The sequence below is a fragment of the Protopterus annectens genome, chromosome 1.part2 (genome assembly GCF_019279795.1).
Source record: "Protopterus annectens isolate FY-2018-M chromosome 1.part2, PAN1.0, whole genome shotgun sequence".
In the NCBI taxonomy this organism is placed as follows: Eukaryota; Metazoa; Chordata; order Ceratodontiformes; family Protopteridae; genus Protopterus; species Protopterus annectens.
Window position 1 is genome coordinate 1,221,468,414 of NC_056727.1, and position 12,547 is coordinate 1,221,480,960.

Sequence of the window (12,547 nt, forward strand, 5' to 3'; positions counted from 1 at the left end):
GTACAAGGGCCTTGTCATACAGAGTGACTAAGGCACTTTTAAGCAGTTGTAAGCAGGCTTGCACGGGTTTGCGCGACACTTAGCAATACTTAGCTAAGTGCACACATACGCACACTCGCACAAACCCGCTTACTACTGCTTAAAAGTGCTTACTCCCGCTAACCCCCGCGCTAATTACTTTGAAAGAAAAGAAAATGGGGAGATAGGAAAGTGGTGAAAAAGGGGGCACAAAGAGGGAAAGACAGTAGGGAAACCAGCTGGGACGTGCAGGAAGGGTGTAGGGAAGGCACATAGCTGCCCATTTCTTTACCAGCAACAGCTGTGCATATGTTCGTAATTTGGTGTGATATTTGCAACCTTCCACCCCTGAGAGAGGGGTGAGGACAACAGAGTATGTTGTAGTGCCAATTATAATTCTCAGTTTAGATGTCTGGCGGACACATGTGCGAAATGATCAGCTATGTATGGGGCGTAATTTTTTTGTGGGAACAGATTGCCCCTTTTTTTATTTTTTTTTTTCAGGTGAGAGTGGAATGTGAGGTAGGGAATGTAGGTATATTTGGGGAGGTAGGTTGGGGAGGTAAACAGACAAGACAAACAAGATGCATACAGGGGTGGTATTTGACACATGGGGTGGGTGAACACAATTGACGGGGAAGGTTGTTTGGAAATTGCAAGCCCATGAGCCCACAGATGGTAACAGTGGAACTGAAATCCCCACCCATACGCAGTCACCACTGCACCTTCACAGCCCCAAGGGTGGCTGTGCTGGTGGCTGAGTAGGATGGGCAGGCTCACCCGAGAGACGTGCCACTCTCGCCTTGAGCTGGCATAGGGGATCAGCGACTGAACGCTGGATCTCCCTATGCACCACAGCCTTCACCCTTCGAAGGGTGACAGGTGGACCTTCTCCACCCACGCTTGCACGGGGGGATGAGCCCTATCCCCTGCAGCGCTTCTACCTGAAGGTGGCACAGGACCAATGGAGGAAGGAGCCTGGGCTGGGCACCAGAGCTGCTGGTGCCAGGTGCACTCGCCAACTGAGGAGGGACAGGTGGGCCCGCTGGGACCAGCTTTTCCATACGTTCTGTGATTAGGTGTGTTTAATTACAACATAAACAACAGCATTCCAGATTAGTTGTAACAGCATGCAGTAATATTCCCATTAACCCAATGCACCAATGTTCCAACAGTTGAACAGCAAGCATAACGCATGCATATATTGAATGACAGTGGATATTCCAAAAGCATGCAGGGATGTTTGGTAGCAACAGGCCACCATGAACGTGGTGTTTGAACAGGGCACATGCATCAACATGAATGCAAATATTTATAGGACATATGTCCCAAAAAATATTTAAGATTACACATGCCCATTGAGGTGTGGAATTGCATGGTTTATGCACAAACAGTAGGGTGTAGAAAAGAAACTCAGTTAACATGTTATAATTACTTTTACTCTACACTACATTCCTAGTGACTGCAACTGTATATTCCCTACATGTATTATTACACTTTCCACCATGCATTAGGTTGTGTAATGGGTTTGGCTAGTTCAATATATACTTGACCTATATCTGACATACTAACTGTCCAAGATGCTGATGTTACTGCTACATATTTCATGATTGCTTTTATATTTCTTTATCTACATTGGATGTTTTCACATGACATTTTCACTTCAATTTGTACAGAACCCTGCATTTATGGAAGCACACTCACATTTCTGGGAACATATTAGCATGCTACTCGTGTGCAAGATTTACTTATGCATGCCAGCCAGTGACTGACTGTTGAGGACTGTATATATGCTTCACAGCTACTAGCACTTCCAACACCTACTTTAGATGGGACTGCAGAACTCTGGGTTGCCAGCACTTTTTAAAACAGTACTAGTTGTATAATGCAAGGGTACAACAACAATTCAAACTAAGTGACACACACACAGTCCAGGTTTTAAACCTTTATTACTGACATTACACACTTTTCCACAGACTCACACCTTTATTTGTTGTAACAGTGCATATGGAACACATATTGAAGACAGATTAGACCTTTATTAATGGGTTAGAACACACTTTTTCAGGCTCAGTCACTTATGTTATATGATAGTACATGCAGAGATTTTATTCCAGACATATGTTACCTTTCTTAATGGGTTACTATGCTCTTTTACTAACTCTATGAATTTTCGTATAACAGTACATGCGGAGGACTTATTCAGGCCATTTTATGGCTGTATTATTGGACTACAACACTTTATTTCATGCTCTCTCCCCTATTTTATATAACAAAACATGCAAACGAATCACTAACCTGCCTGGTGGCGCAGCCTATCAGCATAGGCTTGCTGATTCGCAGCACGGTCACCTGCAGCTGTAAAGTAAATGAAGGGATATTGAGACATACCTATCCGTTATACCATCTCAATTATCAATTCTTACATACTGCATTCCATGGCTACATATTCAATCGTGGGGCATCCTGCATCCCACGGGCCTCCTGGATCCATTGGTTCAAGCAGTCCTCCTTCCGTCTCTTCAGGTCTGCATGGTGGTGATGGACCAGCTCACCGGTGCGAGGAAGGCCTGTGGCACTGGTGAGGTCATGAGCTAACCGGTTCCAAGCCTCAGCCTTGTATTCCATCCCTTGGAACTGGCCCTGCAGGAGTCTGGACTCATGACGGTGGACAAGGAGCCAAACCATGTATTTCGGCTCCTCAATGCCCCAATGCTGCACTCAGAAGCATGAACCCTCTCCTGCACCTGCCATTCTGACTGCAAATGTGAGCTATAATCAGTTATGGCGAGTATTCCCACCTATGGGGCTTAAATATGCCGCATTTCCCACACATGTTTGTGATTGGCCATTTTTGAGAATTCTAAGCTGACTGCAGACCTGCTTAGCAATGGTTAATCTACCATTTCTAAGTATATGTATGTTAATAGTGGCTGCTTCTCCTAAGCTATCATGGCTTAGTGGTTCTGTACTTTGAATACGATGCACGTGGTCCTGGGTTCGAACCTTGTCATTCTTTTATTTTATTACTGTCTAGACAGGCTAAGGGATGTGGCTGCGTTTAAGCAACTTAGCTCTACGTTGCTCCCCAGTGCCCTACAGTGCCCTGGTTGGCGCGGCGTGCATGTCCGTTCAAACACATTGCACTGGGTAAAGCACTTTTAAACTTTGGGCAACTCTATTGTGCTGGCTAAAGCGCTTTTTAACTATGGGCAACTCTGTTTAGCTGGGTAAAGTGCTATTAAACTATGGGCACCTCTGTTTAGCTGGGTAAAGTGCTATTAAACTATATAGGTACCTCTGTTTAGATGGGTAAAGCACTATTAAACTATGGGCACCTCTGTTTAGCTGGGTAAAGTGCTGCTTAACAGCAAGCTATTATATATCTGGATCCTTTAAAAATATATATTTTGTTCACTGATACATTGGCCATTTCACTGCTTTTAATAATATTTTAATCATATATGTCTGGTATTATTTCAAATACTGATTTAAAACATAAATACGAAGGGGAGTGGTGGGACTCAAACCGTGAACGCCTCCCCTTTGTGCATACACTCTACCATTACTCTATTGCTGTTTGGATTAGTTTGCATAAGTAGTTCTTATATGCTCTTCAATGTCACAATTGCTAACTGTGGTTAAGCAATGGGCACACCCGCGCAAACAAGCGCAAATACGGGCAGCTATATCATGCATTTAAAAAAAATAAAATTAATATTTTACGTTTTATAACTGTGATGGGGGTTTGCAGTGTCAGGGAGTGCAGTGTTGGGAGCAAGTACATTTGAGTGAACTCACTCTTGTCTGTTGACATTATGCTTTTTAAAACCTTGCAGGAGCGTGGACTTTTAGACTGCTCAGCAGTCGGACACGCCCCCTGCTTTCCTACTCAGTCCGTGTAAGAGTTACGGATGAGTCAGCATGCCCTCATGAATATTCATGGCACACTGATGTCATACCGTTCAACTGCAGCCTCAGAGTAAGACATATTAAGTCTTACATGGAGTTTCGTGAATCCGGGGGAATGTCTTTTTGTTTAACAATGCTTTAATATGTTGGACCTTTTCACCCTGAGGCTTCACTGAAAGTTTTTTTTTTTTTTTTTTTTTTGCTAAACCTTGTCAGACAAACCCAGTTAATAAAAGCAAAAACAAAAAAATAAAAATCAAAAAATAAAATAAAAAAATAAAATAATGAGTAAAAATAGGAATAAGGCTCTAGTATAAACAGAAAGCCAGTCTAATTTGTTGATAGTGAGGTAGTGCTGTCCTGTATATGGGTTAAGGTGCATAAATCTAAGAGTTTTTCTTTCTATCTTTTGCAGAATATCTGTGAGTACTAAGAGTGATTATTTATAATGCACATTCTGGCCTGGGAAATAACATATTAACAGCAACGATTTGTGTCACTTCTTTGGTAAGCAGTTGAGAAAACGTATATGCAACTTTGGGCTGCCTAAGTATTTTTTCAGTAATTGATGTACCTGGAGGAAGAATGATGCAGTTCTGTCAAATAGTAGACCAAAATATTTTTGATGTGCAGCTTCTGTGAAGAGTGAATTATTGTTCTAAATCTAGAATGATGCTTTGTTGTACAGATTCAAGTTTTTTTGTTGTCACCAAAAACCACAGCTGATGTTTTTGAATTCAGGGTTAATTTGTTTAATCAAAACTGACTTTAAAGTCCTGTAAAGTCAATTTTTAGTATGGAGTTAATTTCAAATGATGAAGACACAGCCCTAGTAATTTTGTAATTATCATCCGTGTTTTGGAGACAGCTAAAGCTGGAGAGCTGCAATGGGAGATAATTGATGAACAATGAGAACTGGTGAGCCAAGGGTAGAATGTTGAAAAGCACCTATGCTTGTATTTTTATTTTAATTTTTCTACTAGAGATTGTACTCCACCTCCATGCTTTAATCCAGGTTAATTATCTTAAAAGATAGAGTAGCAATAAGACATATAAAGAGGTATTCATCTTTCAACCAAGAGTGCATAATAGCAAGAACAGTGGGCTTATTTTGTTGCAGCTATATTGGGGTCATTGATTGCATTGCATATATTCATATTTGTTGTAGTAAATGAGCTGCTTATTGCATTTAGTTGCATGTCCCCAGCTAGTAAAAGTAATGCCACCATTCTAAGGTTAGGATGATTTTACAGTGTAAGTGCTTGGAAGGTGGTTGGCCATTTATAGTTTGAGAGATAGTTGTAATGGATTCCTTGAGTCAGCTAGAATGGGACTTAGGTGTATTACTCTACCAAAGAGGGATACCTTGTAGGACTGGGCAATGAATGGGTGGGGGAAGTATAGAAACATATGCTGTCTGATATGGAGGTAAGAATTAAAGTAAATTGAAAAAATTTGCACAGGTGATCATAAAAGACAGATATCATAACACTATAGCTGTAAAACAAAAAAGTAAAAAAATATCTATCCTTCTATCTATATAGCTACTTTGATAGATATAGATATAGATATAAATATAGATATACTGTGGATATAGTCATTCCTCTGTATGATGGTTAAGCAAAGAATTTGAGGTTTTCTATTGTCTGAATGAAAACTTTCAAAAGAGGGTTCTGTTGCCTTGCACAGCAATAACCCCATAAGAATATTAAAACATTGGTTGTTCCTGGTTGTCTAGTGACAGATCCACAAAACGAATCTCACAAGTATGGCTGGTGCAACCGGCCAAAAAGCAAAACATAATTCAAAAAAGAAAGGCCAGCGCCAAAAAGAGTGGAAATAATCTAATTTTAATATAGTGGCAACACCAAAATCAGACCGGTTTCGGCATAATTCCCTTCCTCGGTAATAAATTTATCTATGCAGTAATACGCATATATATATATATATATATATATATATATATATATATATACACACACACACACACACACACACACACACACACACACCTAATTAATTAACAATTAGTCATTGCATAAACAACTTTATTACTAATCATAAGTGGTCATTAAGACCTGGGGGGAATAACCCACCTTAATAATCCAACTCCTTTCTTTTTTATTTAGTAGAGCATGCCAGCCTAACTTATTTGTCCTATCTCCCTGAATTTTATCTATCACCATAAAACTAAATCTGGCCGAACTGTGTATAACAGTGTGTCTATATAAAGCACTAGAAGATTTTTTATTCCGTATGTCACTAAAATGTTCACACATTCATGTACGAAGTGGGCGGGAGGTTTGACCAATATAAAAGGCTGAGCAAGAACAGGTTGCTAAATATATCAACCAGTCTGTACCACAATTAGCAAAAAAATTATATCATAAACCTTACTGGTGTTTCTAATAGAAAATTGTTTTGATTTAGACATAAATTTGCAAGCGGAACAGTGACCACAAGGAAAGGAGCCTAACAATCTATCCCCAATAAGTGTCAATTGTTGATTGGAAGAATACATACCCCCATAGTGTTTGTACTGACTAAAATGGGACCCCAAATTCCAACCCCTCTGATAGGAAAACTGGCACCTAGGGGTGAGGACATCACACAGTTCATTATTCGCTAGTAAAATATTCCAATTACAATTGCTAATGTCTCTGATAATTTTAATATTTCATCCATATACAGTGACAAATATGATAGTTTTGTTATTCTGATTGCTTTTATCGCTATATTCTAATAGATCAGATCTGTCCTGTTTAGAAACACAATTACTGGCAGATATAACATTACCATGTCCGTAGTCCCTTTCCTGAAACCTACGAATTAAGTCCTGCTGGTAGACCTCATAGCTATCCCTGGTAGAAGAAATGTGCTTAATAAGCAAAATTTGAGACTTGGGTATGTTTTTAGTTATATGCCGTGGATGCAGGCTGGTAGCAAATAATAAATTGTTATATTGGGGATACTTCCGAAAAACATGTGAGCTAAGAGTATCATCAGGATTCCTAACAACCATAACATCCAAAAAATTAATTTGTTTAGAATCACAATTTAATGTAAACTCTATGCCCCATTTATTTTCATTGAGGTATTGTGCACACTCCAATAATAACTTTTATCCACTCGCCATACCATCCGACAGTTGTCAAGGTAATGTCTACAAAAAGCTAATTCCCCCATAAAAATGTTATGATTACTATCATAAATCAAATGTTCTTCCAGGAACCCCACAAATAAATCAGCATATATGGGTCCAAAGGAGGTCGACATAGCAGTACCTTGTACCTACCAATAACATTCACCCTGAAAATAAAACACATTTTTGGACAGAACATGTTCAGCCAAACATATCAATAGAGTATTAAATCCAGAAGGATATATGTCAGCCCATCTAACCAATATGGCAGTGTTTGCAAACCTGCCCAGTGAGGTGTGTTTATATACAAGGAGGTGACATCTAATGTGCATAACAGCCAGTTGGGATCCAACTGCATATCAGATATTATTTTAAGAAACTGAGTGGTGTCCTGAATCCTAGATCTTACTAATTTTAATAAAGCTTGTAAATATTGTGTTAAGAACACAAAAAGAGGTTCTGTAAGAGAACCAATACCAGACCAGGAAGGCAATTATGATGAAACAGGTATGATTTTGGTGTTGCCACTATATTAAATTAGGTTATTTCCAGTCTTTTTGGTGCTGGCCTTTCTTTTTTGAATTGTGCTGTGCTTTTTGGCCAGTTGCACATCTGAACTGCTTCTTACTGAAGTTGGTGCACCTTGTTTGCTGTGGCATAGACTGGATTCGGGCCTGCTGGATCTAGCTTTGTTTGTGTAACTTGAGCACTAATCCAGGCATTCTCTAAAGTATTCAGTTGTATTTATTACTGCTTGGTAGTAATTTGATTAAAGTGTAGCTATCATTCTAAGTCTTTTGGATTAAGCACTTGGGCTTCAGACCAGTTGTTTTACATTAGGAAGGTTTGTGGCATGCACTGTGGTGGCAGGACAGGTAGCTTTCATCCTTCTAAGTTGGGAACTGCTGATTGAGAGCCCAGTGTCTGTTATTCTTAAAGTGTATTAGTTCTGGTTTAAGAACTTGGGCTTCAGGCCAGTTATTTTACATTAAGAAGGTTCGTGGTCTGCACTCTTGTGGGAGAAGAGGCTGGACTCTGCCCTTCTGAGCTGGGAATTTCTGGTTAAAGATTTATAGTGCCTGAATATTTGAACTGTATCTTACTGAAATTGGTACACCTTGTTTGCTGTAGCATAGACTAGATCCAGGCCTGCTGAATCTAGCTTTGTTTATATGCTTGTTGTTTGTTTGCTTGTTATTTCCTGAACGCTAATTCCACCTAATCGCGGCTTCTCAGCTTCTGTGGATCACTAGTGATATCTGCATTGCTTACTGTACTTATTTCCTTGTTTCACTTGAAAGAAAGTTGCTGTTTGTCGTTTTTGCATTTAAGTTACCTGTAACACATTGCACTTAAGTTACCTGGCACTTACTCACTAAAGCAATTATGTAAGTCAGCACTAAAAATTAAAAGCACTACACCCTCACTCTCCACTGGCCCTTGTTTTCAATTATTAAGGAATTCCCAATATTATTCTAGCATGTCCAAAGGTCAGTTGTCAATCTCCTCTCCGGTCCAGCTGGTGAATCTGGGAATCTTGAGGCAATGTTACAACTGCCTCATGTACACAGGCAACCCTCTCCTCCTCCCAACAAATTCCAGCACATGTGAGAGATGCAGCCATATAGCCAAACTGGAGGCTAAGCTCTCTCAACTCAGTACTGGCATAACCAGTCAGGAGGAGAAGGAAACCACACTCACTACAATTCCAGTCTCACATAGACCTATCACGACAGCAAACCAAACACATAATCACACAAAAATATACCCGGAGGCTCTAAATAAAGATCTGCCTAAGCAGCAGAGACCTCCAAAGCAGACACCCAAGCAACCGCTACCCCAAAACAAAACACGTGCAACACATATCTCACAAAGCCAGTGCGCCGAACAGTCACAGCCCTTAAGACTAAACAACACACCTGATACACTTGTAATAGGTGACTCTATCATCAGGCACACTGACGTCCCGCTCACCAGGCTGAACAAGGAGAGGGTCACGGTTAGCAGCCTGTCGGGCACTAGGATCCGCCACATAACACAAGCACTCCGGTCACTCCAAGGCAAGTACAAATATAACTCAGCATTGTCCATGCTGGTGTGAATGACCTGAGACGTACCTCCCTGGACTACATGAAAAGAGACATAAAGGAGCTCTCTGAGCATGTAGCCCAGGCCGGTATGACCCTGACCTTGAGTAGCATCTTACCCTCACCAAGAATGATGCCACAATATGAAGACAAGATGATCAATTTCAACAATTTGCTTAAGTACTGGTGTCATTCAAAGGGGATCCAATGCCTGTCAGCTTGGGATGATATGCTTGACAAGCCACGATGCTTCACTAGGGACGGCTTGCACCTGTCACCCCTGGGCTTTCGGATATTGGCAAAGGCTCTTGCTACCCCTATAGTGCCTTTTTTAGGCAAGGCTCAAAAGACAAACCCACCTCCATAGGTATCACAAGGGATAAGAAACTAAGAGTAATGCTACTCAACGCCAGAAGTCTAAACCTCAAGATGCATGCACTCGAAACTCTCCTTAGCATGGAGAACATCGATATCTGTGCAGTAACAGAAACCTGGTTCAGGGCTCCCGAGAGCACCCCAGCACTACCAGGTTATACCTCATACCATGCTTTTAGGCCCCAAAACTTGGACCGAACCACAAAGGAGGGGGAGTATCGATATTCATCAAAGATACCCACACCTCCAGGTTGGTGGCAAAGCACGAAGCATCAGAGACTATCCATGTGCAACTAACAGTGGGTAAAACTGCCTTCCAGTTTATAGCCTGCTACAGACCACCCTCCCAAACCCAGGAACCCCACACGGCCTTCCTGAGAACACTGGAAAATATGAAGGTCTCTCCAAACACCATTATATTAGGCGACTTCAACTACCCAAACATAGACTGGGAGCATTACTCTAGCTCCAACACCCTAGCCCAAAGGTTCCTAGAATTTATAAACTCAAATGCTATGGAACAACTTGTTACCACTTCCACAAGAGGGGAAAACATACTGGACCTGATCATCACCAACATGGGGACTCTATGCTCCAGACCAGAAGTGTATCCCTCACTGGTAAGATCAGACCATAAACTAATCTCACTGGATATTCACATCCCGACCCCACCCCCTGCCCAGAAAACCACAGTGAAAAACTTCTCTAAAGCAAATTTCACACTCCTCAAAACCGAGGTGGAATCCTTCAAAGCCCCCGGGCCTGTGGAAAATACGGCCCAGACCACAGAATCCTTTATAAACACATTCTATGAACACCTTCAGGAATGCATGGATCATGAGATCCCGAATAAAACCAAGACCCAATCCTCCAAAGGCAGACGTCCTGTCTGGTGGACCCCAGCCATAAACAAACTATACAATAGAAGGAGGAAGCTACTAAATGATAGAGCAAAATCCCAAAAAGGGAAGGCATCACTGATCAGTATTAGCAAAAAACTGCGGGCACTCATAAAATTGTCTAAGGCCAGCTTTGAGAGAAAAATTGCACAGGACACTAAGGATAATCACAAAGCTTTCTTTAGTTATGTTAGGAACCTGGGTGGTAATTCCCGGATATGCTCAGAATTAGTCCAAAATGACAAAAAATACACTGAACCCACAGACATTGCCAACATCCTAGCTGACAGGTTCAGCGCAAACTTCTCCCTCCCCCAAAGGGCAAATATCTATCCCAGCAGAGTGCTGCCCCTGACATCTCAGATGCTCAGGTAAGAGCCGCCCTCTCCAAAGCAAAAAACACAGCATCAATGGGACCAGACGGTGTCCCGGGCTGTGTCCTACATGAACTCCAAGAAGAGCTAAACCCAAACATAAAACTACTGTTCAATCTCAGCCTTACTACAGGATATGTGCCCAAAGAGTGGCGTACAGCAACAGTGGTCCCTCTCCATAAAGGTGGTGCCTCAATGGATCCTGGAAACTATCGCCCCATAAGCCTGACTAGCTTAGTCTGCAAAGCTATGGAAAGGATCATCATGGACCTCATAAATAAAGATATTGGGGACCTACAGACACTGGATCCTACCCAGTTCGGCTTTGTTAAGGGCAGATCCTGCCTTTTAAACCTGGTTGATTTCTTTGAAACAGTCACCAAGGCGATTGACGAGGGGAAGGTGGTCCGCACAGCCTACCTGGACCTCGCTAAAGCCTTCGATACAATACCCCACTCGGGCATTATAGATAAGCTCACCAGCTTAAATATAAACCCCTATGTCACTAGATGGATTGCAAACTGGCTCAAGGACAGAACCCACATGGTTAGAATTGCTGGAGCCATGTCAGACTCCAAACTAGTTACAAGTGGTGTCCCACAAGGCTCAGTCCTGGGACCTCTCTTGTTCGGTATATATTTCTCGGAGGTACAGGCCAACACGGAAGGACTGTGGCTGACCAAGTTCGCAGATGACTGCAAACTGGGTGCCATAATCGACTCTCCAGCCAACACAAGCATCCTCCAAAAGGGCCTCATAGGAACAGACAACTGGTGCCAGAGCGACGGCCTCAAGCTAAATGCCAAAAAGTGTATAGTCATCCCCTTTGGCAAAAACAAAGTGCCCACAAATTACCACATAGGTGGTAATCCATTAAGTACAGAAGAAGTAATTAGGGACCTGGGGACCCATGTTGATAGCAATCTCTCACATTTGACAACCACGTGGCCAAAGTGGTTAGAAAAACATTTTATATAGCCCACCTAATCATGAAGGGATTCACATTTAGATCAGGGGAGGTCATCGTGCCTCTTTACTCATCCCTCATCAGGCCCATTATTGAGTACAATGCCCCTTTTGGGATGTACCTTACCAGACACCTGCAGCAACTGGAAAGACCCCAAAAGTACCTCACCAAGAAGATCAAAGGGCTCAAACAGATGCCATATGCTGCCCGGTTAAAGAAACTCCAGCTCTACTCAGTGGCATACCGCCTGTTCAGAGGCGATCTGTGCCTGATGTATAAAGCCATGTCCAACCCAGAATTAATGGACATGCTGCACCTCAGAAAATCCAAATCCCATCGAGCTACGTGCTCGAGAGACTTGAACCTCAGCACTGAAATAAATAGGACATGCTGGAGGGACAGATTCATAACCCAGAGGCTCCCTTCACTCTGGAATAAAATCCCAGTCCAGGTTAGGCAGAGTCCCTCATTGACTTTCTTCAAGAGGAATCTTGATGAGTGGATGGGAGATCGTAGGTTTACCCCGGGTATCACTTCTGTGTCACTGTTAGACAGAGGCACAGTATACTAACCTCGAAAAAGGGCATAGCAAAATAAATTTAAAATGGGTGGTGAAAGCCAAACACATTCTGGCTAGGCTTATAAATGCCCTAGGGCAGATAGCCTAGTATGAACCTATGAACCTATGCACCACCCGTACTTGCGAGATTCGTTTTGTGGAGTGGATTTGGCATTCTCGCTGTTGGCTTCTGAGTGGGTAAATTCTATACCAG